The following is a 24,322-nucleotide window of genomic DNA, read 5'->3' on the forward strand; positions in this document are numbered from 1 at the left end:
ATAAGGTCAAAGCTGATAAGACTCTAGCATGGAGGACATCTCCATAGCAACTGGGCATCCTATGCCTTTGTACAGAAACCTTCCCAGTCACCAACTATGTCACAGCCATGAAGTCATCAGGGACCCCAATCTCAGACACTGGTCTCCCAATCACTGTCACCACTCTCCACAACTTTGTCTCAAAATAAAAAATAAAAAGGTCTGGCGATGTAGCTCAATGATTAAGCACCCCTAGGTTCAATCCCCAGGAAGGAGAAGGAGAAGGAGAAGGAGAAGGAGAAGGAGAAGGAGAAGGAGAAAGAGAAAGAGAAGGAGAAGAAGAAAGAGGAGGAGAAAGAGTAGGAGAAGGAGGCAGAGGAAGAGAAAGAGGAGGAGGAGACGGAGAAAAGAGCTGCAGGCAGTGGTGCATACTTGTAGTTTCAACTACTCAGGAGGCTGAGACAGGAGGATGGTAAATGTGAGGCCAGTCTTAGCAATTTAGAGACACTCTGCCTCAAACAAACAAACAATAACAACAACAAATCAGGATCAGAGGGGGAAAAAAAAGCCTGGATCCCAGCAGCAGCCTGACCCCTGCTCTAAGGATGAAAGGACAAAATGTCCCAGCACTGGATCCTAACAGCTGCCACCCAGGCTGGCCACCCTGAAGGTGACCCCAGTTTTAACTCCACACATGCTGAGGCAGAAGGGTTATGTCTGTGGAGCTGGTCCCTGGGAGGGTCCAGCAGTTCATCTGTTGCACCAAGCCATGCAGGCAGCTGGAGATGAGTTCTAGACCCTTTCGACTTCTTGGATCTGTGAGCTCAGTTGCATGGAACCCCGGGTTCAGCTCAGCCAAGTCTCACCCAGGTTTCTGACAAACTTTTCCAAGGGAATTCCAACGGGGACTGTCTTGTGATCTTCTTTGTCTTTGGGGCTGCCCTGTGTGCTGAGAATATCAACCAAGAGATGGAGCCACTGGGAGGACAAGTGCAGGGGCGGATGGTGGCCTACTTGGAGATGCAGCAGTGGGGGCTGGGAGCTGGAGGCTGTCAAAAAGCTCTACTCGGGGAGATGGAGGAAGAAGTGGAGCAGGTACAGGAGCAACACGAGGTAGAGAAGCAGACCAATAAATAATAATAATAATAATAATAAAATAATAATGATTGGGGCTGAGGTTGGGGCTCAGTAGCAGAGTACTCACCTAGCACACATGAGGCACTGGGTTATATCCTCAGCACCACCTAAAAATAAAATAAAGGCATTGTTCCACCTGCAACTAAAAAATAAATAAATGATTAAATAAATACATAAAATAAAATGTATACTGTGAAAAGGGTGGGAATCCCATGATTCTGAGAAGGCATCTACTTTGGGGAGTAGGGAAAGGCTCAAGAAGTGGGGCAGGGAGCTGCCCACTTTGGGATTCACCATGGACACTTCTCAACGGTGCAAGCTGCTCCCCACTTCACTCGCTTGGGGGCTGCTCAGGGTAGGTGGCCACGGGTGGTAGGGAGGTTTCTTTGACTCAGGGCTCTAGGACACCAAGCTGTTTTGCTTGTTACCTTCCCTGATCTTCTTCTCCTTCGAAGTCCTCCTGCCTGCTCCTGTCCTGCTGGGTCCAACACCCACCCTACCCTCTTTCTGGCTCCCTGCCGCTCCAGATTGCCTGTGATCTATTTTGTTTCCTTTTGTGTTTCTTTTTCTGTTTTGAGTGTCTTTCTTTGTAGGCCCCAAAATCTCTGTTCTGCTTCCAGGAACTCCAGGGTGAATCCCCTCCCGGGCCCCCTCTCTAAGGAAATGCATGCCTTGTTTTGGGGTGTTTTTTGTTTTTGTTTTCCTTTACCTTTCCCCCACTTTATTTGGAGGGAATGGGAGGAAATGGGAACAGGGAGGTGGAGTTTGTTTATTTTTTAAGCTCATTTCCAGGGGGCGGGAATTTAAAAAAAATATATGTATGTGTCATGAATAAATTTGTTTTTGAAACCAAAAAATGGCTGGCGATGTAGCTCAGTGGTAGGAAGGTTCAATGCCCCATACCATCAAAAAAGAAAAAGAAAACCCAGAATTGTGCAATGTATATGTGTATTAAAACACCATAGCACGGTACTCCCCTTAATATATGATTTTTATGTTCTTTGTGTGTCAGTTAAAAGTTTAAATAGGGCTGAGGATGTGGCTCAGGCGGTAGTGCGCTCGCCTGGCATGCGTGCGGCCCGGTTTCGATCCTCAGCACCACATACAAACAAAGATGTTGTGTCCCCCGAGAACTAAGAAAAAATAAATAAATAAATATTAAAATTCTCTCTCTCTCTCTCTCTCTCTCTCTCTCTCTCTCTCTCTCGCTCTCTCTCTCTGTGTGTGTGTGTGTGTGTGTGTGTGTGTGTGTGTCCCCCTCTCTCACTCTCTCTTTAAAAAAAAAAAAGTTTAAATAAATGAGGGATGGGGATGTAGCTCACTGGTAGAGCATCACATGAGACTTTGGATTCTGTCCCTAGCACTACTTTTTTTTTTTTCCTTAAAGGTAACAGAGGCAGGTGTGCTGGCAAATGCCTATAACTACAGTGACTTGGAAGGCTGAGGCAGGAGAATTGCATTTTATTTTTTTTAAACTATACACTTTTAAAAATATACCTTTATTTGTTTATTTTTATGTCGTGCTGAGGATTGAACCCAGGGCTTCGCACATGCCAGGCGAGCACTCTACCACTGAGCCACAACCCCAGCCCCAGGAGAATCGCAATTTAATAAGACCCTGCCTCAAAAAAAGTAAAAAGGGCTGAAGGGTTGCTGGGGCTGTAACTCAGTGGCAGAGAGCTTGCCTAGCACATGTGCGACACGGGGTTTGATCATTAGCATCACATAAAAATAAACAAATAAAGGCATGCTGTCCATATACAACTACAAAAAAAAATTAAAAAAAAAAAAAAAGGACTGAAGATGTAGCTCAATGGTAGAGCACCCTGGGTTCAATTCCCAATTTACCAAATAAATAATAAAAGAAATAGAAATATTTATAAAAGGACAGAAGGAAGCCACAAGTTTGGATATTGGCTTTATTTGTCATAATCATGTATACCTATATCTATTATATAAAGAAAATGTAGCACAAGAGTTAAAACTTATCCAGTTCAAATTTATCATCATGACCAGCCCACGCCACAAAAGCATGACCAGCCAGGTCAGGAACACCATCCAGGTCTTGGGACACCAGACCAGCACTTATTCTAATGTGTTAGAAGCTATCTTTCCAAAGAAACAGCATCTTCTATCCAAATACTAACCATCCTGGCTGTCTCCTCCTCTGGAGATGGCCCACGTTCTCTTTTGAATGTGCCTCTGCTCTCCTAAATAAGCCTCCCTTGTCTGTCTATGTCTCTGAAACAAAACAAAAAAACAGAGAGAGAGAGAGAGAGAGAGAGAGAGAGAGAGAGAGAGAGAGGTAACTATTCTGAATGTTGTGATTAGAGATTTCCCACATTGTAAGATTAGATCCCATAGGCACGGGTTGTAACACTAGGAAGGAAATCCAGATGTTCCTTTTAAAAATCTAGAAGGCTTTCATTTTCTTCTCCATTATCTGTAAAATCCCAGGTCCTAGGGCATTGGTGGAAAGAGCTTTTGAGGTCATTCCTATACCCATGTCCAGGACAAGATGCTTAAGCTCTACTGTCAGTTTTTGGAAATTGCTTCTTTGAAAAAAATAGGGGATGAGGAGGATGGGAAGATAAGCACAGCATAAATTTAATAGGATTTAGGCCCAGTACAGTGGCACACACCTGTAATCCCAGGTACTCCTGGAGGCTAAGGCAAGAGGATCACAATTTTGAGGCCAACCTGGGCAATTTAGCAAGCTCCAATCTCAAAATAAAAATAAAATAAAAAGGGGCTGGGGATGTAACTCAGTGATAAAGCACCCTGGGTCAAAAATGATTTAGCCTCAAAGTACCCTGCTATTCCCAGAGTAAAATTTTATGACCTTTCACTAGAAAAAGACTGTTCTCTTTTCTACCTTCACAAATAGTTCTGAAGGCTAAAAATAGAGTAAACCATTAAATAAAATCTGAGAAAAATAACTATTTGTTTTGTGACTTTTAAAAAATTAGTTTTGTCAATATAAATTGTATAGCATAAAATTCACCCTTTTATTTAAATTTTTTATTTATTTTTGCGGTGCTAGGGAATCAAACCAGGGGCTTACACAGGTTAGGCAAGAGCTCTACTACTGATCTTCACCACCAATTCTCTTTCTTTCAAATTGTGCAATTCAGTGGTTTTCATATGTTAAGTTGTGCATCTACCAATTGGTTTTAGATATTTTTTTTAATCACTCCCAAAAGGAACTTCATGTCCTTTGGCACTTATCCTTCCTTCCCATAGGCCCTGGCAACTTTCTATATGAATGGATTTGTCTTTTCTGGATAGTTCATCTAAATGGAATCATACAATATGTGATCTTTTGTACTTTATTTCATTTTTTTTTTTTTTGGCACTGGGGGATTGAACTCAGGGGTGCTCTACCACTGAGCTACATTCCCAGCCCTATTTTGTATTTTATTTAAGAGACAGGGTTGTTTAGCGCCTGGCTTTTGCTGAGGCTGGCTTTGAACTCGCAATCCTCCTGTCTCAGCCTCCCAAGCCGCTGGTATTATAGGCACGTGTGCCACGGTGCCTGGGTACTTCATTCCTTTTCATGGCTGATCCATTGTATGAACACACTACATTAAATTTCTCTATCCATCAATTGACAGACAGCATTATTTTTACATTTGGGCCATTATGAATAATGCTGCTGTAAACATTTATGCACAAGTATATTCAGGGACATGAAAAGTGTGGGATATTTCATTTCTCTTGACCACATATCTAGGAATGGAATTGCTGGGTCATATGGTAACTTTAAGTAAAGCATTTTGAAGACCTGCCAGACTGTTTTCCAGAGTTGTCTCACCATTTTACATCCCCAGCAAGAGCATTAAGGGTTCCAATTGTTCCACATCCTCAACAACACTTGTTATTGTCCATCTTTTTTATTACAGCAATCTTCCTGAGCATAAAGTGGTACCTCGTTGTGGATCTGATTTGCCTTTCCCTAATATATTTTAATGTGCCATATGTATATCTCCTTGGAGAAATGTCTATTCAAACCTTTTTTTTTTAAATTTTTTTTGAAAGAGAGAGAGAGAGAGAGAGAGAGAGAGAGAGAGAGAGAGAGAGAGAATTTTTAATATTTATTTATTTATTTTTTAGTTATTGGCGGACACAACATCTTTGTTTGTATGTGGTGCTGAGGATCGAACCCGGGCCGCATGCATGCCAGGCGAGCACGCTACCACTTGAGCCACATCTCCAGCCCTCTATTCAAACCTTTTAAATTGGTTTGCCTTTTTATTATGTTTATAAATTTACTTTTTTTCCCCCACAAAAATGTCAGATCTTTTAATGTCATCCTTAAGTATTCTTTATATATTCTGGATACAAGTCAGATGACTTGCAAATATTTTCACCTATTCTGTGCATTGTATATGTTCTTTTTTTTAGCTGGAAATGGTTTGGCACATCACTTTTTTCTGCAAAATGGAATTAGCTGCAGTTTAGGATTTGAGAAGCTATTTCTATCTCTTACCCTGAAGGGCAGGTAGAGTTGTGGGTACTTTACTCATTCAATTCCTGATGAAAAAGGAAATGGGACTTATGTAAGTGCATTCTTGCCTGGTTGATAAGCTACATTGTTTTTGTTTCTTTTTATTCTTAAAGGAAATAAAGGTGTGTAAGAGCCAATGTTAACAATGTTAATTCTGGTGGTGGCCCATTAGGGGACTAGGGGTAGAATCTCTTAAAAAAAAATTGTTTTTTTAGTAATAGTTGGACACAATACCTTTATTTTATTTGTTTACTTTTATGTGGTGCTGAGGATTGAACCCAGGGCCTCACACATGTGAGGTGAGCACTCTACCGCTGAGCCCCAACCCCAGCCCCTAGGAGTAGAATCTTTTATGACCAGCTACAGATTTGGTTTTTCTATCATACGTCTTATCTAAATCCACACAAGAAGCTAATGAGAGTGGGTAGACTTCCCGTTTGTTTGATTGTCCTAACTGCTGCTATCAGTAAGGGTTGTTGATAAGACATGACAAAAATCCTCTCTGGTTGCTTTAAGGAGACAAAACATTCATGGAAAGACATGGATTTCTTTGGAGAGCTGTTGAAGTGATTTGGCTACAAGGCTGTGGGGAAAGCACCACAGGTCCTTCTAGGACAGCAAGGCTACCATTGACTAGACCCTAAAGATCATCTCACCATCACAAGTGCTGCTGGCTCTTGTGCCCCAGGAGACTGGAAGGTTTTTACCACCATTAGAGGCAGGCAGTTCTTGACCATTCCTGACTATTTGCACCTTGTAATGAACTGTAATGTACTGCAGATCCAGGATGATAGACTGGACTAGTTTGATCTCAGCTACTTGCTGTGGTGGAAACTTCTAGAGCTCTCCTATATCCAGGCCTTCCCTTCTGCCAGAGACATTAGAAGATTATGCTTTTTGCCCCCTTGGAGTTAAGATGGAACAGTGAGCTGTGAGTCAAAGTGACAAGTCTCATTTCTGGGCTAAATTGTTTCAGTGAGTGAACTCCCTCCAGCAATTTATGCCCCTGTGCGTGGACAATGAGAGTCAGTTTGGTAGCTTTAGGATGGTTTCTGTCTGTCAGTCTGGGTCTCAAGGTCATTGAAGCAGAGCTTGGGACAACCTATGTTAGATACATGAGTAAGGAGGAGGCTTGTGTGATTGAGCCACTGAGGTTTTTTAGTTTTTTTTTTTTTTTTCCCTGCAGAACAGTACAGCCTTCAGTTTATCCTAACAACATAAGGAAATAAAAATAACAAAAAACGATAGGCTGAGGGAGGCCAAAAGGAAGAAAGTTTAAGGTCTTCCTTGTCTCTAAAATGAGGGAATCTTCATTTTATTTTCCTTTGCTCATATTTGTATTCTGGGTCCAACCATATTTCCCCCATGGTCTATTCTTGGTTTTATGTTTAAATGGATTCAGATTTTACCTCCCATCCTTTTACCTTGAATTCTCTACTGGTGAGTTCTTTATTTTGAATATTTCTTGCCTGGCTAGATTTTGCTCTTGAGGAGCCTTTTAGCAGCCCACCTGCCAGCTGCTTTTTGTCTGAATGAACATCTGGACTCTGTGTGAAATTCTTAGGTCAATCTTTCCCTTAGAATTTTTTTTGGGGGTATTTCTATTTATTTTGGCTATATTTTTTTCCATAGCTTTATTGAGGTAAAATTGAAGTACAATAAAATGCACATATTTGAAGTACGCAATTTGATCAGTTTCAAAATGTATGTAACCAGAATAATCAATATAAAAAAATTTCCATTACTTTTTAAAAATTTTGAAATCATGCAGACTATGTGTCCTGCATGACTTATTACATTAGAAATCAATCACTTTATGATATATAGAACCCTATCCCCACATGTCAACTATTTCAAAATTAAATGGCACACTTATAAATATCTCAGAGGTCAAGGAAAGAACCACAAGAAAAGTAAATAAAAGGCACTTTGAACTAAGGGATAATAAAAGCTTAAAATATCAGGATATCTGGGATAAAACAGTACTCAGATGAACATTTATAACTTAACAGTACTTGTATCAGAAAGAATAACAATCAAATTACTTTCAAATCATGTAGGAGGAAGAAAAAAAGAAGAGTATGAACAGAAATATATGAAATAGGTAAGAAATAATATAGCTAAAGTTTATAAAAATAAAACAGGTCTAATCAAGAAAAAAGCAAGAAGGGGCTGGGGTTTTGGCTCAGTGGTAGAGCGCTTGCCTCACATGTGTGGGGCACTGGGTTTGATCCTTAGTACCACATAAAAACAAATAAATAAAATAAAGGTATTTAAAAAAAGAAAAAAGCAAGAATATGAAAATTAATATCAATGGAAAGAGAATTAGCAAAATAAGCCTACAGATGTTAAAAATATATTAAGGTAATATTACAATTGTAAGCCAGCATATGTGATAGCTTACTGGTCTATATTAGAGAAAGATCCATGCTCTGCTGAGAAGAAAGTGTATTCAGTCATTGATTGATGAAATATTCTATATGTATCTGTTAAATCTAAATTATCAATTGTATTTTTTACTTAAAAACTTTTTTTTTTTTTGAGGCTGGGGCTGTAGCTCAGTGGTAGAGCACTTGCCTAGCATATAAAAATAAAATAAAGGTATTATGTTCATCTACAACCCAAAAAACATTTTTTTAGTTGTAATATGGACTCAATACTTTTATTTGTTTTTATGTGATGTCAGGATTGAACTCGGTGCATCACATTTGGGAGGCAAGTGCTCTACCACTGAGTTACAACAAAATAGCAGCCCTATTTTTACTTCTATAGCTTTTTAATTTAGTTTTTGTTTGGAGGATCTATCCAGTGGTGAGGGAGGCATGTTGAAGTTACCCAATATTATTGTGTTGCGGTCTATTTGTTTCTTGAAATTGAGCAGGGTTTGTTTGATGTATGTGGATGCTTTATTGTTTGGGGCATAAATATTTATGATTGTTATGTCTTGTTGATGTATAATTCCCTAAAGCAGTATGAAATGGCCTTCTTTGTCCCTTCTGATTAACTTTGGCTTAAAGTTCACTTTATTTGATATGAGGATAGAAACCTTGGCTTGTTTATACGATCCACGTGAGTGATAGGTTTTTCCCCCATCCTTTTGCCTTCAGTTTATGGATGTCTTTGTCTATGAGGTGACATTCTTGGAGATAGCGTATTGTTGGGTCTTGTTTCTTTAATCCAATCTGCCAGGCTGTCTTTTGATTGATGAGTTTAGGCCATTAATGTTCAAGGTTATTTTTTATTTTTTTGGTACTGGGGATTGAACTCAGGGTCACTTGGCCACTGGGCCACATCCCCAGCCCTATTTTTGTATTTTATTTAGACATAGGGTCTCACTGAGTTGCTTAGGGGCTCGCTAAGTTGCTGAGGCTGGCTTTGAACTCATGATCCTCCTATCTCAGCTTCCTGAGCTGCTGGGATTACAGGCACATGCCACCATACCCAGCTCAAGGATATTATTGAGATATGATTTGTATTCCCCATCATTTGGGTTTAATTCTAGTTTTTAATTTGAATTAGTTTCTCTTTTGACTGACTATTCCTTTAGTATGGTTCCTCCCTTTAGACTGGCTTTCACTTTTTTTTTTTTCCATTTCATCTTCATGGAATATTTTGTTGAGAATGTTCTGTAGTGCAGGCTTTCTAGTTGCAAATTCTTTTAATTTTTGTTTATCATGGAAGGTTTTTATTTAATCTTCAAATCTGAAGCTTAATTTTGCTGGCTATAGGATTCTTGGTTGGCATACATTTTCTTTCAGAGCTTGATATATGTTATTCCAGGACCTCCTAGCTTTGAGGGTCTGGGTTGAGAAATCAGTTGAGATCTGAAGTGGTTTCCCCCTTTATGTAATCTGATATTTTTCTCTTGCAGCCTTTAAAATTCTATCCTTATTCTATATGTTAGACATTTTCATTATAATATGCTTTGGTGTGGGCCTGTTGTAATTTTGTACATTTGGGGTCCTATAAGCTTATTATATTGATTTTTCATTTCATTCTTTAGGTTTGGAAATTTTTCTGATATTATTTCATTGAAAAGATTATGCATTCCTTTGGTTTGTATCTCCATGCCTTCATCCATCCTGATAAATATTGAATTTAGTCTTTTCATGTTATTCCATAATTCTTGGAAGTTCTGTTCATGGTTTATTAACATCTTCTCTCTGCGGTCAACTCTATTTTTAAGAGTATGTATTTTGTCTTCATTGCGTGAGGTTCTGTTTTCCAAGTGGTCTAATCTGTTGGTGATGCTTTCTATTAAATTTTAATTTAGTTTATTGTTTCCTTCATTTTGAGGATTTCTGCTTTTTTTTTTCCAGAATCTCTGCTTTTTTATTGAAATGATCTTTCACTTCCTGTATTTTCTCTCTGATTTCATTTCCTATACTATCTTTTACTTCGCAGATCAGTTTAACTGTGTACATTCTAAACAATTTTTTTATTTATTTTATTTATTTATTTTTGAGAGAGAGAGAGAGAGAGAATTTTTTAATATTTACTTTTTAGTTTTCGGCGGACACAACATCTTTGTTTGTATGTGGTGCTGAGGATCTAACCTGGGCCCCACGCATGCCAGGCGAGCGCGCTACCACTTGAGCCACATCCCCAGCCCTAACTGTGTACATTCTAAATTCCTGCTCTGACATTTCTTCCATTGTGGATTCTGTTCTTGGAGTATCTTGGTTTGTTTGGGGAGATTTGTTCCCTTGCTTTTTCATGTTGTTTGTGTATCTACCCATCTAACAGTATGGATCTGAGGCAGTAGAGTTTCTGTCCTATGGATTTATAGTGTCCTTGAAGGTTTATAGCACCTCACTGTTTAGGGAAAGACAAATAATAACAACAACCAATGCAAACGATTTACATCATTAAACCAAATATATTTAGGAGTCAAATTGCTGGAGCATATTACCAGACTGTTCTCCAGAGTGACTGCAACATTTTACATTCCCATCTGTAAGTATGAGGATTCCACTTTCTCCAGTGTGGTCAACATTTACTGTCATATTTTATATTAAGGTCATCCTAAAAGGTGTGAATTGGTATCTTATTGTGGTGCCAATTTACATATAACTAATTATCAGAGCATCTTTTCATGTACTTACTGGCCATTCATATATCTGCTTTGAATAATGTTTATTCAAATTCTTTGTTCATTAAAGAAATTGGGTAATCTTATTATTGAATTGTAAGAAGTCTTCAAATATTCTGGATACAAGTACTGTGGCACATGCCTGTAATCTTTACTCTGGAGGCTGAAGCAAGTTCAAGGCCACTCTGGGCAATTTAGAGAGAACCTCAAAACATAAAAGGACTAGTGATATAGCTCAGTGAGAGAGTGGGTTCAATATGCAGTTCTGTTAAAAAAAAATTCTACATACAAGTTTCTTAGTAGATAAAGATTTGTATTATATTCTCCCATTCTTTTCACTGTCTTTGTTCTTTGTCTGTGACACTGAGGATTGAACCCAGGCCCTCATGCATGCTGGGCAAGCACTCTCCCACTGAGCTACATCCCCAGGCCCCTTCACTTTTTTGATAGTCTTATTTGAAGCATTAAAGTTTTAAATTTTGATAAAGTCCAGTTTATTAATTTTTATTTTATCATTTTTGCATTTGGTGTGTATTATCTAGGAAAATATTGCTCAACTCAATATACTATGGTTTCTTCTAAGAGTTCTGTAATTTTAGCTCTCACACAGACGTTTTTGATGTATTTCTTTTTCCTTTCTTTTTTTTTTTTTTTTTGATATTGGGGATTGAACCCAGGGGACATTTAATTACTGAGCTACATCCCCAGCCCTTTTTATTTTTTTTTAATTTTTATTTATTTTTGTTTTTAGAGAGTGAGAGAGGAGAGAGAGAGAGAGAGAGAGAGAGAGAGAGAGAGAGAGAGAGAGAGAGAGAGAAGAATTTTTAATGTTTTATTGTTTAGTTCTCGGCGGACACAACATCTTTGTTGGTATGTGGTGCTGAGGATCGAACCCGGGCCGCACGCATGCCAGGCGAGCGCGCTACCGCTTGAGCCATATCCCCAGCCCCCCTTTTTATTTTTTGAGGCAGGGTCTTGCTAAGTAATTAGGGCTTTGCTAATTTACTGGAGCTGGTCTCCAACTCCATCCTCCTGCTGCAAATTTCCAAGTTGCTGGGATTACAGGTGTGTTCCACTGTGCCAGGCTTTGTGATCCCTTTCAATCCAACTTTTGCATATAGTTTAGGTAAGGATCCAGAATCATTCCATTTCATGTGAACATCCACTTCCCCACTATAACTACTCTTTTCCCACCAACCTTCCTTGGCAATATGGGCTTGCACCTTTTGCTTAGATGTCTGAAGAACCCTTAATCCTTGATATTCAGAAACTTAACCAGACAGAGTCTTACAGCTATTGTTCTTAATCACTGTTTTTTTTTTTTTTCATCTTTTCCTTCTTTCCATTTGTTATGCAGCTGAGGTGTCCTCAAAAGCTCTTGTGTTCATGCAGGAATGTTCAGAGGTTAAATGTGAGAGTTATAATGTAATGAGTAGATTAATCCATTTAATGGATTAATAATTTGAAAGTCTACTATACTGGGAGGGTGACTGGACAGGTGAGGTATAGCTGGATGAAGTAGGTAACTCAAGGAATGCTCGTGGGGATTTTATCTTGTCCCCATAGCTTCTCTCTCTCTTGGCTTCATGGCTGCCATGAACTGAGTAGCTTTCCTATGCCTCGTATCAGATCCAGAGCTAAGGAGTCAGCCAAGCACAGACTGAACCTCATTTGGACCAGGATTCCAAAATGAACTTTTCCTTCTCTAAGTTGTTCTTGTTGGATACTTTGGTCATTGTAAAAAAAAAATTGACAAGCATATTCACTTTTTTTTTTTTCCAAATATGGGAGTCTGACTGGGTTGCTCAAGCTGGCTTTGAACTCCTGGGCTCACATGATCTTCCTGCCTCAGCCTTCCAAGTAGCCAGAAATACAGGTGCACACCACCAAACCACTTGTATTTTCACTTCTATGTACTAGAAGTGTTTTTTTTTGGGGGGGGCAGGGGGCTTTGATAAATTGCCCAGGTTATCTCAACCTCCCATGTAGCTGAGTTTACAGGCATTTACCACTATTCCTGGATGAAGAGAGATTTTTAAATAATAATTAATATCTATAGTGTGGTGGTACACACCTATTATCCCATGTTATACCAGTGGCTTGGGAGGCAGAGAAAGGAAGATCACAAGTTCAAGGCCAGCCTGGGCAATTTAGACCATCACAAAAATTTAAAAAAGGGCTTGGAATATAATTCAGGGACAAAGCACCCCTAAGTATGTATATGTGTGTGTAGATAGATTGATTGATCTTTTTGTTTTGTTTTTTTGGATTCTGGGGACTGAACCCAGGGCTTTGTGTATGCAAAGCAAGCACTCTACCAACTGAGCTATATCCCCAGCTCTGGATATCTTTTTTTTTAAATTTATCTTTTAATTGTAGTTGGACACAATACCTTTGTTTTGTTTACTTATTTTTAAGTGGTGCTGAGTATAAAACCCTGGACCTCGAACACACTAGGTGAGTGCTCTACCGCTGAGCCACAACCCCAGCCCCAGATTGATTAATCTTGTATGGCAGAATGATTTCTACCTGACATCTCAGTTATCTTCTCCTCATTGTAGAATGATGTCTAGAATTCTGGTCATTAAAAGTTTAAACTGGGGGCTGGGGATGTGGCTCAAGCGGTAGCACGCTCGCCTGGCATGCGTGCGGCCCGGGTTCGATCCTCAGCACCACATACCAACAAAGATGCTGTGTCCGCCGAGAACTAAAAAATAAATATTAAAAGATTCTCTCTCTCTCTTCTCTCTCTCTCTCTCTCTCTCTCTCTCTCTCTCTCTCTCTCTCTCCTCTCTCACTCTCTCTTTAAAAAAAAAAAAGTTTAAACTGAGTCAGGCGTGGTGGTGCATGCATGGCTGAAATCTCAGTTTGGAAGGTTGAAGCAGGAGGATCCCGAGTTTAAAGCCAGCTTCAGCAAAGTGAGGTGCTGTCTCTAAATAAAACTCAGTGAGACCCTCTCTCTAAATAAAATACAAAATAGGCCTGGGGATGTGGCTCAGGGAACAAGTGCTTTTGGGTTCAATTCCCGGTACTCCCATCCCCCCCAAAATTGATTTTTTTTTCAAGCAGAACTTTGGGATATTTACTAGTATTAATCAGTAGTTTCATTGTGTTCTTGACTCTTGTGTTTTTATAAGAGATGACTTCAAGCAAGACATGAAACATGGTACAAGTATAGCAAAGTTTAATAGAAGACAAAGGAGAGAAGGAGGGGAAATCACCCTTGAGAGAGAGAGTGGGTTGTCTTAGGAGAGTGAGGACTCCATTTTTGGGTCCCAGTTTTTCTTGGGGTTCAGGGGCAGTTTCTGGAGAAACCAGCATAAGCACCACCTCCTACTCTGATTGACAGCTGTATTGTATCAGATTTCTAAATCCGTACTGCCACATGTCTTACTCATGAATATCTAAGTGAAAATTTATAATCATAATAAGATTAAATAATATGCCAAGGACCTAAAGACAACTTTTGTTTTTTGTGGCATGAGCCAATTGATTTTATATGGAACTTGATTTCTCAGACCTTGAGGCCACTGAGCTCTCCAGCCTCTGTATCAGGGTAATCTGTCATCCTCTTGTTAAATGACAAAACTTGGGCATGTGAATAATATGTTGTTATAGGGCCACTATTTTAAGTCACAGCAGGGCCAGGGTGACCTTGTAAATTGTTTCTTTAAAAACATGTTGAGGGGCTGGGGCTGTATCTCAGGGGTAGAGCTCTTGCCTCACATGTGTGAGACACTGGGTTCAATCTTTAACACCACATGAAACTAAACAAATAAAAAAGTCATTCTGTCCATCTACAACTACAAAATTTTTTTTAAAAAATTAAAAAAAAAGAAGTAGAGGAATAGTACATAGGTTAAGTCTATATAAATAACCCCTTAATCTCCATGTTTCCACCACTCATTTCTGCCTGCTACCTATCATTGGTATCTACTTTGACTTTTTCTGAGTGGATTAAGTTTTTTAAATAATGAAAATATATAATTTTTGTATAAAAATAGAGTTATGACTAAAAACATCACTACTGTTGGGCACAGTGGTACAACCTGTAACCCCAGCCACTGACAGGCTAAGGCAGGAGGATCACAAGTTTGAAGCCAGCTTGGCAACTTAGTGAGAGACTCTGTCTCAAAATAAACACTAAAGAAGGGCTGCGAATGGTAAAGTGCTATTGGGTTCAATCTCTAGTAACACAAAATAGAACAAAACAACAAAATTCCCACTGTTTTTTTTCTTTTGTTTTGGGGGGGTACCAGAGATTGAACTCAGGGTCACTCAACCACTGAGCCACACCCCCAGCCCTGTTTTGTATTTTATTTAGAGACAGGGTCTCACTGAGTTTCTTAGAGCCTTGCTTTTGCTGAGGCAGGCTTTGAATTTGAGATCCTCCTGACTCAGCCTCCCAAGCCTTGGGATTACAGGTATGTACCACCACGCCTGGCAACCCCCACCATTTTCAATTTGTTGTTTGGTTTGCGAAGCTAGGGAACCAGGGCCTTGCACACGCCAGACAAATGTTCTACCATCAAGTTATATCCCCATTCCAATTAGAGTTTTTCAAATACCTTTAAACATGTTTCAAAATTATTTCATTTCTTACCACTGTTGCAGTGTTATACTTCACACATTTTGGCCTAAGATTCTTTGTCTCTTATCAAACTAGCTAAATATTCATCACTGCCAAACAATGGTTCCTTGGCCCCATCTTAAAATTTTTGCAAAGAGTATACCCTTTTCATTATATCAACACCTCAGAAATGGTGTTATCATCCCAGTTTAACAAATGTGGGGACAGAGGCTTAGAGATGTCAATTAGCTGACCAATGGTCACTAAAATAAGTCCAAGAGAAAAATTGTCCTTTGGTGCCCTTCTCTACACCAGTTTTTTTTTTTTTTTTTTAATGCTGGGCATTGAGCTCAGGACCACTCTACTACTGATTCACATCCCTATCCCTTTTTATTTTTTTATTTTGAGATGAGATCTCAGTTGCTGAGGTTGGCCTTTTCAAACTTGCAATTTTTCTGCTTCAGCCTCCCCAGTCTCTGGGATTACAGGTGGGGGCTATCACTCTTGGCTCTCTATTCCTCTTAACATGTGGCTCTGTGGTCAAATCAAAATTGTACAGCAGGGTATACAAAGTTGCAAGATTTAGCTGGGTGTGGTGGCACACTTGCCTGGAGACCAAACTACTTGGGAGGATGAGGCAGGAGGATCACAAGTTTGAGACCAGACTCAAAAACTTAAATTCTGTTTCAAAATAAAAAGTAAAAAGGGGGGCTGGGGTTGTGTCTCAGCGGTAGAGCGCTGGCTTAGCATGTGGGAGGCCCCGGGTTCGATCCTCAGCACCACATATAAATAAATAAAATAAAGATATTGTGTTCAGTTACAACCAAAAAATATATATATATTTTTTTAAAGTAAAAGGGTTGGGGATGTAGCTCCATGGTAAAATGTGCATGGGTTCGATCTTGTAGTGGGAGGGAATAGCTGGAAGACTTATCTCTGCCCGTGTTTGCTGAAATCTCCCTGAAGTCGTCCTTCCCTTGCACCCTGCCCTTCAGCAGGGCCATTTCCTGCTATTCCTTTCTCTGCAATGGTATTTTAAACCTCTACCATCTGGCGGACTCCTACTTATCCTTTTAGATCGATGGAATCCCTTTCCTATGTGTTCTATCTCCAATTGTCCAGCATTTTAATCTGCCCACATTCATTTTGTTCAAAATTTTTCTCTTCCACCAGACTATACATTCCTGGAAGGCAGAGACTGATTCAGCTTTCTACCTGCACAGTATCCTACAGGGTTCAATAAATATTTCTTTAATTCAGTTTTGAGATCCAACTCAGTTGTTACCATACAAAATCTTCTCTGCTATTCCTGCCCTTGCTGATCTTTTCCTTTCCAAGCCCTGAAAGCATTTTTATTTTACACTTCTGATTTAGCATTTAGTACATGCTGCTATTTATTGTTGATTTTTTTTCTTTCTTTCTTTTTTTTTTACCATATGCAGTCTATAATAACATGGGCAGGAAAGTATCAATCATGTTTTGCTCTTTTTTTTTTTTTAAAGAGAGAGTGAGAGAGGAGAGAGAGTGAGAGAGAATTTTTAATATTTATTTTTTTTAGTTCTCGACGGACACAACATCTTTGTTGGTATGTGGTGCTGAGGATTGAACCCGGGCCGCACGCATGCCAGGCGAGCGCGCTACCGCTTGAGCCACATCCCCAGCCCATGTTTTGCTCTTTTTGTTTTCAAACTTAGCCTAAGTGCTTGCTCACATCAACATAAGACATCTCAGGCCCAGTGATATGGGAGGCTGAGGTAGGAGGAACACAAGTTCAAGGCCAGCCTCAGCAACTGAGTGAGACCTTCAGCAACTTAGTGAGACCCTGTTTCAAAATTAAAAAAAAAAAATGTGGGAGAGGCTGGGGATATAGCTTAGTGGTAAAGTGCCCCTGGGTTAGGGTGTCAAAAAAAAAAAAAAAAGAAAAAAGAAAAAGGAAAAAGGAAACCAAGACCAAGACATGCAATTGTTTTATACACTTAGAAAACACTAAACAAGGACCAGGGATGTAGCTATGTGGTAGAGTGCTTGTCTTGCATGTGCAGGGTCTTGGGTTCCACTCCTGGTACCAGGAAAAATAGAAAGAAAAAAAAAAAAGAAAACAAAGAAACAACAAGACTCACTTCAATCCATTTATGGTAGGCAGACATGTAAGTTACCCCAGGATTCCTGCTCTCTGTGTTCAGAGCCTTTTTTATAATCTCTTACCCTTGAGTATGGATAAAATTTGTGAACATGATGGGATTTCACTTGCATGAATAAGTTTTATCTTACAAAAGATATGGAGAGATCTTTCAGGTATTATTAATATTCCCAATCAGTTGACTTTAAGTTAATTAAAGGGAGATCATGATGGGTGGTCCTAGCCTAGTCAGGTGAACCCTTTAAAGTTTGAGGCTGGCCTGGGCAACCCTGCGACACCCATCTCAAGAAAAACAAAAAAGGCATAGCAAAAATGCCAAGGGGGCATTGGTAAAGCTCAGTTGGTAAAGTGCTTGCCTTACATGCACCACCGTGGGGAAGGGGGAAACAAAACAAGAGGCAAGACAAATTATAGTTTAGAGGTATATACTTGGCTAGTAAAACCACAAAGAAGTTTTAAAATGTAATTATTAAAAAGTCAAGATGTATTAAGATCACATTCTGGACCATAATACACACCTTAAAAATTTTAAAAGAATAGAAGTTATGGAAAGCATGTTGTCATATCCTGAATTAAACTAGAAGTCAGTAACAGAAAACCAGAAAATTCCAAAGTATCTTCACATTAAGCCATATATTCTAATAATAATATATTCTAAATAACATGGGTCAAGAGAAAGGAAATATTGTGAACTAAATGAAAATATAAATTATCAAAATTTGTGGAATGCATGAAAGTAGTGTTTAGGTAGAAATTCATATATCTAAATACATACAGTAGACATGAAGATACAAAATCAATAGTCTAAGTTTCCATGTCAGGAAACCAGAGAAGGAAGAATAACTTAACCCTTAAAAAAGGATTCGAAATTATAAAACACACAGGGGAAGTCATGAAATTAACCATAGGAGGAATGATCAACAAGAACAAAGTTGGTTCTCTGACAAGAGCAAGAATATTGATGAACTTCTGGTCAGGATAACCAAGGAAAAAGAAGGCATAACAAAGTATTAGTATCGGAAACAGAAGAGGAGTCCAGTGTGGTGGCACACACCTGTAACTTCAGCTACCTGGGAGGCAGAGACAGGAGGATCAGATGATCGAGGCCAAGGGCAGCAACTCAGTGAGGCCCTCAGCAACTAAGGGAGACCCTGTCTCAAAAAATAAAAAGGGCTTGGTATGTGACTCTATGATAAAGTCCCTAGTATCAAAGAAATAACAACAAAGAAACCTCTCAAAAGAAAGAAATAGAAGAGGAGCCAGGAGTGGTGGCTCATGCCTGCAATCTCAGCTACTCAGAAGGCTGAGGCAGGGGGATCCCAAGTTCAAAGGCATCTTAGTAAGACCCTGTCTGTCTCAAGATAAAAAATAGAAAATGCACAGTTCAGGGTGTAGCTTAGTAGATTGCCTAACACACATGAGTTCCTGGGTTTGATCCCCAGCAGTATAGGAAAAAAAAAAAGAACTATAAGGTAATACTTGAAATAATGTATGCCAACAAATTATATGTAATTTAGATGAAATGAACAAATACATAGAAGGACACAAACTACTAATATTTATTAAAAAACTGAAAATATGAATAGATGTATAATATGTAACACACAAGAACTTCCCACAAAGATAATCCCAGAACCAGATAGCTTCACTGGTGAACTCTTAACAAATGTGTAAAGGAGTAATATAAATCCTTTAGAAACTTTCCCAAAAACTAGGAAAGTGAGAACAATTCTTAACTTTCTTTGATACCAGTGTCACCTTGATATCAATACATCATACAATGGGGCGTGGTGGCACATGCCTGTAATGCCAGTGGCTCAGGAGGCTGAGACAGGAGGATTGCAAGTTCAAAGCCAGCCTCATAAACAGGAAGGTCCTAAATAATTCAATGAGACCCTGTCTCTAAATAAAATGCAAAATAGGCCTGGGGATGTGGCTCAGTGGTTTGAGTGGTCCCGAGTTCAATCCCCAGTATTAACCCCCCGCCAAAAAAAAAAAAAATCATACAAAGAAAAGTACAGACCAATATACCCCAAATAGAGCAGCAGACAAAAAAAGTTCTCAAATAATACTAGCAAACTTAAAAAAAAATACTAGCAAATAGATAAAATGGAGAACATATCATGAACAAATGGGATATATTTCAGGAATGTAAAACTGATTTAACACCATAAACTATGAAGGCCAGAAGACAGTGAAATGATTATTACTCCTCCTTTTCCTCTCCTTCCTCCTCCTACTACTCTGTGGTCTGGGTATTTAAACCCAGGGGTACTCTACCACTGAGCTACATCCCAGCCCTTTTTGAGATATGGTCTCACAAGGTTGCTGAGGCTGGCCTCAAACTTACAATCCTCCTATCTCAGCCTCCCAAGTTGCTGGGATTATAGACATGTGCCACCACAACTGGCTAGTGAAATGACTTTTTTAAAGTGCTGAAGGAAGAATCTATCACTCACAAATTTTGTACCTGACAAAACTACCCTTCAAAAATGAAGGAGGGTCTGGGAGTATAACTCAGTGGTACAGCATACCTGGGTTGTATCCTAGCACTATAAAAACAAAAGCAAACCAACAAGAGCAAAAGCAACAAAAAACAAGAACAAAGGAGAAATGAAGACATTACTAGTAGACCTACAATATAAAAAATGCTAAGGGCAGTTCTTTGGGTTAAAATGAAAGAACACTAGCCAGTAAGTCAGACATAAGAAAAAAAAATTAAGCAATAATAATGAACCTAATTTCATTGGTAAATATAAAAGCCAGTATTATTGTACTTTTGGTTTGTAACCTCTTTCTTTTTTCCATATGTCTTAAAAGGAAAAATGTGTAAACTAATAATTATAAATCTGTATTGACAGATGTAGGACCCAGTGGGGATTGGTTAACATCTGGTTACTTCAGGTTCCTTTCCTTTCAGGAGACTGAGGCAGGAGGATCACATGTTTGAGGCTAGCCTGAGCAACTTAGGCCAGCTAAAACTAGCCTGTGTGGACATTTGGTTCTGTCTCTTGCTCTCTAATTTTCTTTTAAAAATCTTTTTTGTGGTGCTGGAGACTGAATCCAGGCCTTAGGCGTGCTAACCAAGTGCTCCACCCCTAAGCTACGCCCCAGCCCATTTTACTTCATTTTCAGACAGGGTCCTCTGCCAAGTTGCCAGGGCAGGCCTCAAACTTGCACTGCTCTAGCCTCAGTCTCCAAGAACTGGGATCGTAGGTGTGTACAACCATGCCCAGCTTTCTTTTTAATTTTTTTGAGATGTGTTCTTGCTCTGCTGCCTAGGTTGGTCCTGAACACCCTTTGGTTTGGCTGTCACGAAGGTGAGAGTGTGACAAGTCTTAGGATCGCAGCATGTCCTTGTCATCACGGGTTTCTTTCGGTTTCTGTTATTCTAGCTGGAAACAGACCATCTGGTATTCAGGATAGGGATGCACACAAGCATTTAAAACTTTTGAGAAAATTTAGGACACCAGGACTATTAAGACTATGAGGAGGATAATATCAAGGGACTGGGGCATTCTGTAACCAAGGTCCTCATGATTTAAACCAACTAAAACCAAGTAGGTCAAAGAAAGAGCCAAATGAGGAATCTATTCATATTAGTAGGCATAAGTGGGTCTCAAAAATCTGATTCTTTAAACAAGAACACTAAAATACTGGGTACAGTGGGGCACACGAGTAAACCCTATTGACTTGGGAGGCTGAGGCAGGAGGATCACAAGTTTGAGGCTAACCTGTGCAATTAAGCGAGACCCTGTCTCAAAAGAAAGAAAGAAAAAAAGTGTTGGATGTGTAGAGCACCACTGGGTTCAATCCCTAGTACCACACATACACATACACAAGAAATATGTTAAATCAATAACCTAATTATATACTAAGGAGCTAGAAAAAGCCAACAGAAGGAAGGACGTAATAATGGTAGAGTACATAAAATAGAGATGAGAAAAATCAGAGAGAAATTTTATGAAACTAAAAATTACTTCTTTGGAAAGATTAAAATTGATGAATCTTTAGATTGACAAAAGAAAAAAAATCCGAAAATGAGACTGTAGATTTATTACCAATGTTATCGAAAAGGATTGTATAAGAATACTGTGAACAGTTGGATACCCACAAATTAGATAACCTAATCTATCAAAAACTTAGACTAATTTTATCAGAAGAAATGAACAAATTTCTAAAAACAGTCAATCTACCAAAAGTGACTCAGACAGAAATAAAGAAAAGTAGGGGCTGCTTTGGAGGCAAGTTAGCAGTGTTGAGGACTGCTGAGGTAAAGCATCCCAGACGACACTTTTAAGGCCAAGCCCAGACATCCCTGTCCTTGTAGGGAAAAGCCTTCAATGGAAGCCTTCCTCTATAAAGATACAAAGAATACAGTATTCTGAACAGACGCTTAAATCAGTTCTCATCTCAAAGAACCCAGCATGAGGGTCACAGTATGAGAACTCAGATGCTGGAGAACAGTGTTTGATAAAAGCAGACTTCCAACCATGTGATGATCTCTTTGGACCCATTTCCTTGCATTTGCAATTAGACTTGGAAAAGCTTCTGAAGATCTTGAACAATTTTTAATGATCTTATAGAAGGGCACACTCCTCAGAGATATGCAATATTTATATATAGCCCATTGGTAAATATCGAATCTCTAGGGAAGATTAGAATTATCAGTAAAGAGTATATTAAATAGCATTACAATGAAGCATTACTATTCTATGATCTGACAGTAAAATTCTCAGAACTGGATTGTATATCTGCAATGAGGTGTTCCTTTAGAGTCAATGATAGTGCACAAAACTTACACATTTGTGCAGGGTATGTCCTGAAGATTTTAGAAAAGAAACTGAAGATGCATTCTGTGTTGTGGGTATTACAATGATTGATGTTTACCCAAGAGATTCCTGGAATTTTGTATTTGGACAGGCTTCTTTGACAGATGGTATTCATCCTTGCCAGGGATAGCAGTTGATTTCTATAGCTCATGATACAAAAAAAAAAAAAAAAGGCAAAGATACTCCAGAAAACATCTTCAAGTGACTTATAAAATTTTTTTTTTTTTTTGGTACTGGAGATTGAATCCAGGAGCACTCTACCATTAAGCTATATTCCAAGCCCTTTTCATTTTTTAATTTTAAGACAGGGTCTTGCTAAAATGCTGACGCTGGCCTTGAACCTGTGATCCTCCTGTGTCAGCCTTCCAAGGTACTGGGATTATAGGTGAACCCTACTAGGCCTGGTTTGTGACTGTCAAAATTTTTTAAATATATATATATATATTTTTAGTTGTAGTTGAACACAATACCTTTATTTATTTACTTATTTTGGTGCTGGGGATGGAACCCCAGGCCTTCTGCGTGCAAGGAAAGCACTCTACTGATTGAGCTACATCCCCAGCTTATTTATGTTATTTTATATGGTGCTGAGGATGGAACCCAGTGCCTGGCACGTGCCAGGTGAGTGCTCCACTGCTAAGCCACAACCCCATCCCTGTGACTGTTAATTTTTGACAACTATTATATTCTTGAACTGACTAGTATTTTCTGCTTCAATTCAGACTTTAACCCATGAAACAGAACACATTGGAACTGCAACTGCATCATGGGCCCACATGCCTAGTGCAGAGCTCCTTCTACTTGGAAGAGGTTGTCTCCGTCTAAATGTTTCCCCATCTATTTATCTAAGTTGCAGTGTGCTCTGGCTTCAACACTACAAAAAGAGATAAAGTGCTGGTGAGATGGATTCTTATTTATTTAGTGGTACCAGGGACTGAATCCAGGGGCATAATACCCCTGAACTACATCCTCAGCCCTTTTTAATTTTTATGGTCTCACTAAGTTGCCTAGGTTGGCAACTTATTTACTTATTTTGAATGTGAATCTGTGATCCTAGTGCCTCAGCCTTTGAGGTGCTGGGATTACAGGTGTGCACCACTATGCCCAGCTTAGTGAGGTAGATTGATGATAAACCTGCTGACATACCTGTAGTCACTCTGGAACAGTCATGAGGACAATGTGAGTTTGCTAAAACCCATGGAAATCTTCAAGCAATGGAATGAGTGGATAAAAAAATGGCAAGCAGCCTTTCAAAAATAAGGAACTACAATTAACATGACAGTCAATGGCCAAAGACTGAAAGCTCTTCCTATAAGCTCAGGATCAAGGCAACAAGTAGTGCCCAGCTTTACCACTCCTGTTCAACATGGTTATGGATGTTGGGAAAAAAATAGTCAAGACAAATAAATAAAACATATCCAAATTGAAGAAGAAGTAAAATTATCTGTGTATGCAAGTAACATGATTTTATATGTAGAAAAACTCTAACAATTCCATAAAACAATTTATTAGATAAATTCAGCATATCTGCAGGATACAAATTAACATGCAAAAAGTCAGTTGCATATTTATACTCTTACAACAAATTATCAGAAAGCAATTTTTAAAATTCTATTTACGGGCTGGGGCTGTAGCTCAGTGGCAGAGTACTTGTCTAGCATGTGTGAGGCACTGGGTTCAATCCTTAGCACCACATAAAAATAAACAAATACAATAAAGGTATGCTGTTCAGCTACAACAAAAATAATTAACAACAACAACAACAGATTCTACTTACAATAGATATATGCACACCAGTGCTCATTTCAGCATGATTTACATGAGCCAAAAGGTAGAAACAACCCAAGTATCCACCCAGATAAATGGATAAATCAGTGACATATACATACAATGGATTATCATTCAAACATAAAAAGGAATGACATTATGATAAATGCTACACTGTAAATGAAACTTAAAGCCTATGCTAAGTAAAACAAGACAGATAAAGAACAAATATCGTACAATTCTACTTCTATGAGGTGCTTCAAATAGGTAAATACATAGAAAGTAGACTAGAGTGTAT

At 38.9% G+C, this 24,322-nt stretch overlaps 1 pseudogene; it reads left to right on the plus strand.

Annotated features, from left to right (window-relative positions):
- The first annotated feature begins 981 nt into the window (after window positions 1-981).
- LOC110597749 (archaemetzincin-2-like) lies at window positions 982-22,387 on the plus strand (annotated as a pseudogene).
- Window positions 22,388-24,322: the final 1,935 nt, after the last annotated feature.

The sequence above is a fragment of the Ictidomys tridecemlineatus genome, chromosome 7, assembly GCF_052094955.1.
Source record: "Ictidomys tridecemlineatus isolate mIctTri1 chromosome 7, mIctTri1.hap1, whole genome shotgun sequence".
In the NCBI taxonomy this organism is placed as follows: Eukaryota; Metazoa; Chordata; class Mammalia; order Rodentia; family Sciuridae; genus Ictidomys; species Ictidomys tridecemlineatus.